Source organism: Rhinopithecus bieti, unplaced genomic scaffold (assembly GCF_001698545.2).
Source record: "Rhinopithecus bieti isolate Rb0 unplaced genomic scaffold, ASM169854v2 scaffold_14700, whole genome shotgun sequence".
Classification (NCBI taxonomy): Eukaryota; Metazoa; Chordata; class Mammalia; order Primates; family Cercopithecidae; genus Rhinopithecus; species Rhinopithecus bieti.
The window spans coordinates 1,197,766-1,206,988 of record NW_016808194.1 but is presented as its reverse complement, the minus strand read 5'-3'; positions in this window follow the sequence as shown (position 1 = coordinate 1,206,988).

The window sequence follows — 9,223 nt, the reverse complement described above, 5'->3', positions numbered from 1 at the left end:
TATTTATGTATAATATATATTTATATGTATTACATAGAAAAATATGTATATATATTTTAACAAAACTGGTCAAGAAAACTAAGTCAGTCATACTAAACAACATTAATAATATACAAATAGAGCATAATTGTGAGGTAAGAGGAAAATTGTCTCTACTTATTGACAATATGTCAATGTCCACGTGGAAATTCAAGATAATCTACAGACATATAAAAGTACTTGGCAAACTTGCTGAACATAAGATTGCACAAATATCAATTATCTGTTAAGTAAAATATTGTGGAATTCGTAAGGGATGGACAAAGGGAAGAAACTGAGCGCTTGCAATCAGATAAATGCGTATAGAGGAAATTGAAATATAACAAAGGTTCCATTACAAAACAATGGAGAAATGTTGCACTATTCATTATGTGGTGCTGAGACACTAGCTATCCACAGGAAAAAATAAAATGTAATTTTGGTTTCATATCAAACACAAATTAAATTCCAGATGTAAAAACAACGTAAAAGTTTTAGAAAAAATATATTTATACACTCTGAGTAGGGAAAGCTTTCTTTTATGAGATATAAAATGTCAACCTTAAAGTAACAGAGTGACAAATTTGCCTATACTGACATGAAAAACTTCCGTACAATGCAAGATAACATACAAATTTTAAAGATAAACCACAGAGTGGCAGAAGATATTTGAAGTAAATATTACTGATAAAGAAATGGAATTATTACAAATTATGAGAAAATAAACAAAGAAAAATAGGCAAAAGATAGATAAATTTACCAAAAAGAAGACCTGAAATGACAATAAACATATCAAAACTAGTAAATATGAAAAGGCAAAATAAAAGTGCAATGAGATACCATTTCACATCCATCAGTTTGGCAAATTTTTAAAAAGTTTGACATTATCTAGTGTTAATGAGGATGTGAAACAGTAAGAATTTTAATGCTCTGCTGATGGGAGTATAAACAGAAAAAACTACTTTGGAGGACAATTTTGTATTTAGTAAAGTTGTAGATGTTCCGACCTCAAGCCTCAGCAACTTTATATCTTGGAATCCACCCTAGTGAAACTTCTTCAGGTAACCATAAGGAAACATACCCAAGTATATTGATCAGAGCATTATTGATTCTGGCAAAATGGAAGTAAATCAAATAGTAAACCATTGTGGATGGTTTAATAAACTATTGCATATTTGGGCAATAAATTGTCACATCTTAAAAATTATTTCATGAAGAGTGCATGATAACATGGGAAAAGCCTTGATGCAGTGTTATTAAAATAGAAAAGATTAAAAATGCATGTGTGTGTGTATATAACTATAATATATATGTGGCATGATTTATATATCTATCTTTGTTCTTCCCTAAACCCCAAATAAAACATTATGCACAGAAAAAAAAAAGACAAAAGAAACATCCCCAAATAACAATGATTGAATTCAAATGATAGACTATGGATGATCCTTTTCTTTTAGTTTTCTTTTCTTAATTTTCTTAGTGAGCATACAATACATTCTTGATAGAAAAAAAAAGAGGCCAGGTGTGGTGGCTCATACTTGTCATCCCAACACTTTGGGAAGCCAAGGCAGGAGGATTGCTTGAACCCAGTAGTTAGAGACAAGCCTGGACAACATAGTGAGACGCTGTTTCTACAAAAGACAAAACAAATTAGCCCTGTGTGGTGGCACATGCCCAGGTAGCTAGAGTAGTCCCAGTTACTTGAGAGGCTAAGGTAGGATTGCTTGAGCTGGGGAGGTCAATGCTGCAGTGAGCCATGATGGTACCACTGACCTTCAGTCTGGGTGATAGAACAAGACCCTGTCTCAAAAAAGAATGTTAAATAACTTGGAATGTTAAATAACTTGGAAAAGGAATAAAACACAGATGTTGTAATGGTTCAATGTTAACTGGGTAAATTTACTGGGCAGGGTCATTTTATAAAACGATTAGAATGCTGCCAGTGTGCAGTGAATGCTAAATAATAGCTGTAGTGATTACAGAATATTGCTACTGAGTCATCATCTCAGCTTTCTGGATTTACACCATATAGTCAGTTTTTGCTGGTTCAAGTGCCTGGCATTTTAGCACACAATAAAATAGAAAATCAGTCCATAAGTGGTAGCCTTTACAAATAATCATGAGTATATATTGTTGCTTTGTGTAATCAACTGCATAATGTTTTTAAAAAATTACTTCATTTACTTGATAAACTGAAATGGCTATAGGGCTTCATTCCAGCCTAGCAGATACATAACATGCATTTATAAATATATAATTAGGCAGCTCTTAAAGCCAAATTTGTTAGGGCTATATTGCAGGTTCAGCATCATAGTATTAAAGCATTTTCCTGCCATGCTTCCTTTATCAGTGAGCTTACTAAGTGGAGCAGCTTGACATTCAAACACCGTCTCTATATGAAAATATGTAATGAGAAACTGACTTCCAGCTGGTCTTTCTTATTACTAGCATGAAAATCTTTTACAACTACAGGTATTTTCATTTTCTTAATATGTTAAACAGCTTAATATTTTAAAAACTAAATAACTGGCTTAAAATCTTAATTAGGCTATAGTTTTCAAAACAATTTGGTAAAACACACATTGTTATCCAATTTTCAGGTCAATGGCTCATTTCAAAGGATGTTTAAATGAATCTGAGTTTGATAAAAGGTGCTTTTGTTAACAAAATGTTTTTGATGAGAGTTTTAAAAGTTGGTTAGTTCCTATTACTAATAGATTATGTTCACAAGGGTTTGTATACTTGCATCTATGTTAATTTTACTCCAAAGGACTATATTTTCTCAACAAAGAAGCTTGGCTTTTTAATCCTTATAGACTATGTCCAGCCAAAGCTGCCACTTTTCAACTATTAAAAACGTAATCAGATATTTATCTCCATTAAAAAATAATATGTGCATACTGCCATCTCCAGATTATCAGTCGTGGACATCTGTTGTTTTCCTATTTGGAGACATAAAAACTTTAGCTCATCTACATCTTCTCATTCCTTTCTGTCACTCTTCTATGTAATTGTACCTTAATTTCTGATTAGAGAGGATCACATGAGGCCGAGTTCAAGACCAGCCTGGGTAACACAGTGAGACCTCCTCATCTCAAAACAACCCAGTGTGGTGGTCCAGCATGGGGGACAGAGACCCATCTCTAAAATTAATAAACAAATAAATCTCTGTTCTATGTCTGCATCTTTTGGGTACATAAATATCTATCACTGCTGAGCCAAATGTTAAACTATACTTTTATCTTCTATCTTGTTCCTTTTACCTTTTTTCTTTTTTTAAGTTGATAACTGCTTGAGTTTTAATTTTTATTTATTAGTTTTTTTGAATTTGGCTAGAATTTTCTCATACTTTCAAAATATTCATAAAATATGTCTCAATGTAATTTTCATTAATCCTAAACTTTAAGATAATTTATTAGTTCCATTTTCTTTTTTGGAAACATTAACACTGGACACATCTGACCTTCTCCTAGTCTGAATTAATTGCATTCTCTGCCTTGATGTTTGCTATTGTCTTGGTAATTTCCTTTGTCATCATTCTCAGAATTCTCTTTATTTTCCTTTTTCTTCTCTCTGAAACTAGAGAGAGGAAAGGGGAAGGCTTTCACTGCTCGGTATGAACTCTCTTCACCATCTTCATCTATGCCTGGTGACCTTCAAGTTGTTAAAAATATCCTTTTTTACCTCGCTTAAAGCATGTAGCACAGGGACGTGTGTAAGTGGGTATTCAATAAATATTTGTTGCGTGGAATAACACAAGCCCTTTTGATGAGGTGCTTGTTTTTAATGAAGAAAATTGAGATTAGAAGTCTATAGGATGTGATAATAAGGTCATATTCAGTGGCAGGTCAGGATTAATGATTCTTTCTTTCATGGTTGAATGTAGAGTTTAAAATATTAAAAGTCTGGCTAGCTATAATATTTCCAAATATAGGTAACATACAAATCTTCAAGGGTTTATTCCAGCCTACAATCTGTAAGTCCCTATGTCAGAAAACAACTCTGCATTGAAAGCCACCTTGAATCTCCATGCCTGATAATTAGGAAGCCAATTAAGTATTATTTGCTGACTAAAATATTACACAACAATGGAAACAAGAAATTATAGTGCAATGAATAAATACAATAGTATTTATAAATTCAGACTGCTTGAGTCAGCCATCCTTCGCCTGGTAAGTCCACTCAGGTTGAGGTCAAGCTAAAAACTTCTTGAATCTGAGAATTATGTTGGCCTCTCCTGGAGAAATGGTTGGCTGCTATAACCATCATGCTTTTCTTTGATTAACAGCCAAGAAAAATCAGTTTTATGGCATCAAAAGAAAAATAGGGATAGCTACAGTCCAAATAACAATTGCTAGTATTTCCTATGTTTGCTGCTTGCTTAATTACCCTTGATTCTGGGTCTCCAACTCTCCTCATGTGCTGCTAAGAGAGTGCCTGAGCCTAGAAATGAGTTAGTTCTACTGTTCTGTGTTTGGTGCTGGTAGGTACCAAAACCAAAATCAGACATACTTCCTCAAGGAGTTTATATAACATGTTGCAAAGGTAGACAGAATAAGGCTTTAAAACAGTGGTCCCCAACCTTTTTTGGCACCAGAGACTGGTTTCCTGGAGGACAATTTTTCCATAGACTTGGGTGGGAGAATAGTTTTGGGATGAAACTATTTCACTTCAAATCATCAGGCATTAGATTCTCATAAGGAGCAGGCAACTTAGATCCCTCCCATGCACAGTTCACAATATGGTTCATGCTCCTATGAGGATCTAATGCTGCCGCTAATCTGACAAGAGGTGGAGCTCAGCTTCTCTCACTTGCCCACTGCTCACTTCCTGCTATGCAGTCTGGTTCCTAACCGGCCAAGGACTGCTACCCTTCCGTGGCCTGGGGGTTGGGAACCCCGGCTTTATAGGGTATATTCTATAATGGATGCTATTTTTCTGGTCAACCATTGTAGATGCCAAAATTTGAATAAAATAGTTGAATGAAATCTATTCATTTGACTACTTCTCATGATTCCCAAGAGCTTTATCTTGGGACTTAGTGATAATATTAATAAAAATAATACATTATAATAATTTAAAAATATATATGAGCATTACTATTATAAACCACAGAATAAACTACATTAAGTTTACTATACCGTAAATTAATTATTGTTAGTTGTTTTTTTTTCTCCGAGATGGGGTCTTGCTCTGTTGCCCAGGCTGGAGTGCGGTAGCGCGATCTCGGCTAATTGCAATCTCCGCCTCCTGGGTTTAACGATTCTCCCGCCTCAGCCTCTGGAGTAGTTGGGATTACAGGTGCACACCATCATGCCCAGCTAATTTTTGTATTTTTAGTAGAGACAGGGTTTCACTATGTTGGCCAGGCTGATCTTGAACTCCTGGCCTCAGGTGATCCGCCCGCCTCAGCCTCCCAGAGTGCTGGAATTACAGGTGTGAGCCGTCGCGCCCAGCCCAGTTTTGTTTTTATTATCATCATTATATAACATATTTAGTATATATTTATGTATGATAAATATATATAATTATGCAACATATATATTTGTTATATAATATACATAAATAGAAACTTTTTTTATACTCTTTCTCTGTCCTCCTTGGAGAGTAGATCTTTAGTAATGTTGAGAGAAGCATTGGCTAACTATTCTAGTTATCTTTTCTGCATAACAACCCACTTGAAATTTAGTGGCTTAAAACAACAACAATCGTTTATTTAACTCATGAATCTTCAATTTGGAAGGAGCTCAGTGGGGGCAGCTTATTTCTGCTTCATGCGGCATCAGATGGGGTGGTGTATAACTCAATGGTGGGAGACTGGAATCATTTGAAAACTCACTTGCTCACATATCTGATGGTTAATAATTGCTGTTGCATAGGACCTCAGTTGGGGTTCCTGGTCAGATGGATCACTTACACATGGCCTCTACAAGCAGCTGTTTTTCTTCTTCACAACATGGTGGCTGGGTTAAAAGAGAGAGCATCCCAAGAAAGCAAGGTAGAAGTGCATATCATTTCTATGATCTGGTCTTGGGAGTCATTTAGCATCACTCCTACCATACTCTTTTGATTGAACTAGTCACAATTGTCCACCAAAACTAAAAAGGGAAGCAATTAATTGATGAGAGGAGTGTCACTGTCATTCTGTAATGTGATTTGTATTATAATGTTTTGTGTAAAAGTCTAAAGATGAGGATCAGTGTACGTGATTCATGGGCCATTAGCATACTAATAGTAGTTAAAGCACAGAAATGAGGTGGAATCACTTAGGAAGAATATATCAAGAAAAAGATGTGAACCAAGAATGAAGAGCACTTAAGAGGTGGCTTGTCGTATGAGATTTATTGTGGTGGTCACCTTTGGAAAATATAATCAGCCCATTGCAGATAGAAATGGAATAAACCTAAAGAGCTAAATTTATCTTCACTATAGATTGAACAGTCAGGGAGAAAACTCTGGAGGTAGAAATAACTGAAATTGGCACAGAGGGAAAAAAGGGAGTGACAGGCTGGCTTCTGTGGAAGGAGAAATTCTGTGAAAAGATTTAAAGTCTTCAAAGGGAATTTGGAAAAAGTTTTGCTCTTCTGTTTCACAAAAACTACATATTTATAAATGCATCTTGGAATCAGACATTTGTTTTCTGGAATTGCAAAGATGGATTCTAATTGGCTTAGAGGAAGCTGCAGTGGTAGAGCAAGAGTGGTCCAAGGATAATCAGTCACATTTAGCATATATATAAATATACAGAAAACATACCTACTTATCCAAATACTGTATACTGTAGTTCTGCTGATAACTTGTAAATACAAGTCATTATGGATTAGGTTTAGTTCAACAAATATTTAGTAAGTACTTAGAATATTTCAGACAATGCTAGTTATCAGGGCTAAAAAGATAAATAAAGCATAATTTCTGCTCTCAATCTTGTGGGATGGTCAGATTTATAAATTGAAAGTTTCAATTAAAATTATTGAGTATTAAGGGTTTGGATTATGGAATCAAAATGTCTAACATTGGGCAAGTTACTTATCTCTCCAAGCCTCAGATTTGTCATTTGTAAAATAGGAACATAATAGTTCCTAACTCAGAGAGCTGTTGGGAGGATTGAATGAGATAATGTAGGTAAAATATTTAGCACAGTGCCTGGCACATGGAAAGTGCTCACAAAAACACATGGTAATTGCTGAGTGATGTAACCAAAATGTGAAGTGGAAGCAATCTGGCTTCACTCTTCCCCACAGAAAACCAAAAACAAATATCTAGTGCCAAGATTATAACCAGCAGTATCCTAGAATTTAAATTTGGGCCTGAGATGACCCCTAGGACCACAAAGCAGTGAGAAACTCTGAGAAGACAGTAAGATAAATGGACTTTTCTGCCCATCATGCCCCTCCCTCAATCTGCCAGATGCCATGCATGGACATTTTTTTTTCTCGACCCATGGTTTCCACACTATAAAAAGTAACATCAAGGGAGACAGCCAATTTTCCCACCATCCTGGGTTCCCTTGCAGGAAAACCATTCCTGCTTTATTCCATGGGAAGTATTGAATATGCCTATAGGGAGAAATGCCTATAGGGAGAAAAACTCCTGAGACCAGCTAGCAACAAAGAAGAGAGGCAGGACTAGAGACTCCAGCTCATGAAACTCTGCTCTTTATCTCAGCCAGAGACGTCAAAGCAGATTGGCTGTTCACCAACACCAAGATGTAGGATGCACCCTCCACTGGTCTTCTGTGCATGAACTCCTAGCCAACCTTCCCATACAATCAGGGTATCCCCTTTGGGACCCTGTAACCCCTAATCTGGGTTGGGAAGTGCTCTGAATGATTTCAAGAGCTGAAGCAAACTGGGGCTTAATGCACCATCTAATGCCAAAAAGGAGGCAGCAATCTAGGATTAAGGGCACTTACAAGCAACTGCAAAGAATCTCTAGGTATATATATCCCAGAAAGTTGAAAACAAGCCAGATAGCAAAGACCAGAATAAATAATTCTTCAAAGTGAAGCAACGGATGTATGTTTATAAGAAACAACAACAAACAGGGAATCATGACCTCTCCAAATGGGCAAAGCAAGAAACCAGGAACCAATTCTAATGACATGGTAATATGTAAGCTCCCAGATCAAGAAATCAAAACAGCAGTTCTAAGGAAACTCAGCAAACTCCAAGATAACACAGCAAAGCAATGTATAAATTTACTAGATAAATTTAACAAAGAGATTAAAATAATTTAAAAAGTCAAACAGAAATCTGGAGCAGAGAAATACATTTGTTAAACTGAAAAATGCATTAGAAGCTCTCAACAGAATGGATCATGTGAAAAAAGAATTAGTGAGTGAAAAGACAGGCTATTAGAATATGCACATTCAGAAAAGAAAAAAGAATGAAAAGGAATACAGAATGTCTGCAAGATGTGGAAAATAACCTCAAAAGAGAAAATATAAGAGTCATTGGTGTTCAAGGAAGAGTTGAGAAAGAGCAAGGGTAGAATGACTATTCAAGAAAATAATAACCAAAAACTTTTCAAGCCTAGAGAAAGATATTGATATTCAAGTACAGGAAGGTCAGATACCACCAAACAGATTCAATCCAAATAAGACTACCTCAAGGCATATAATAAACTCTCAAAAGTCAAGGACAAAAATGGGATTCTAAAAGCAGCAAGGGATGTAAAGGACCTCTTCAAGAAGAACTACAAACCACTGCTCAGTGAAATAAAAGAAGATACAAACAAATGGAAGAACATACCATGCTCATGGATAGGAAGAATCAATATCGTGAAAATGGCCATATTGCCCAAGGTCATTTATAGATTCAATGCCATCCCCATCAAGCTACCAATGAGTTTTTTCACAGAATTGGAAAAAACTACTTTAAAGTTCATATGGAAACAAAAAAGAGCCCGCATTGCCAAGACAATCCTAAGTCAAAAGAACAAAGCTGGAGGCATCACGCTACCTGCTATACTACAAGGCTACAGTAACCAAAACAGCATGGTACTGGTACCAAAACAGAGATATAGACCAATGGAACAGAACAGAGCCCTCAGAAATAATACCACACATCTATAGCCATCTGATCTTTGACAAACCTGAGAAAAACAAGAAATGGGGAAAGGATTCCCTATTTAATAAATGGTGCTGGGAAAACTGGCTAGCCATAAGTAGAAAGCTGAAACTGGATCCTTTCCTTACTCCTTATAC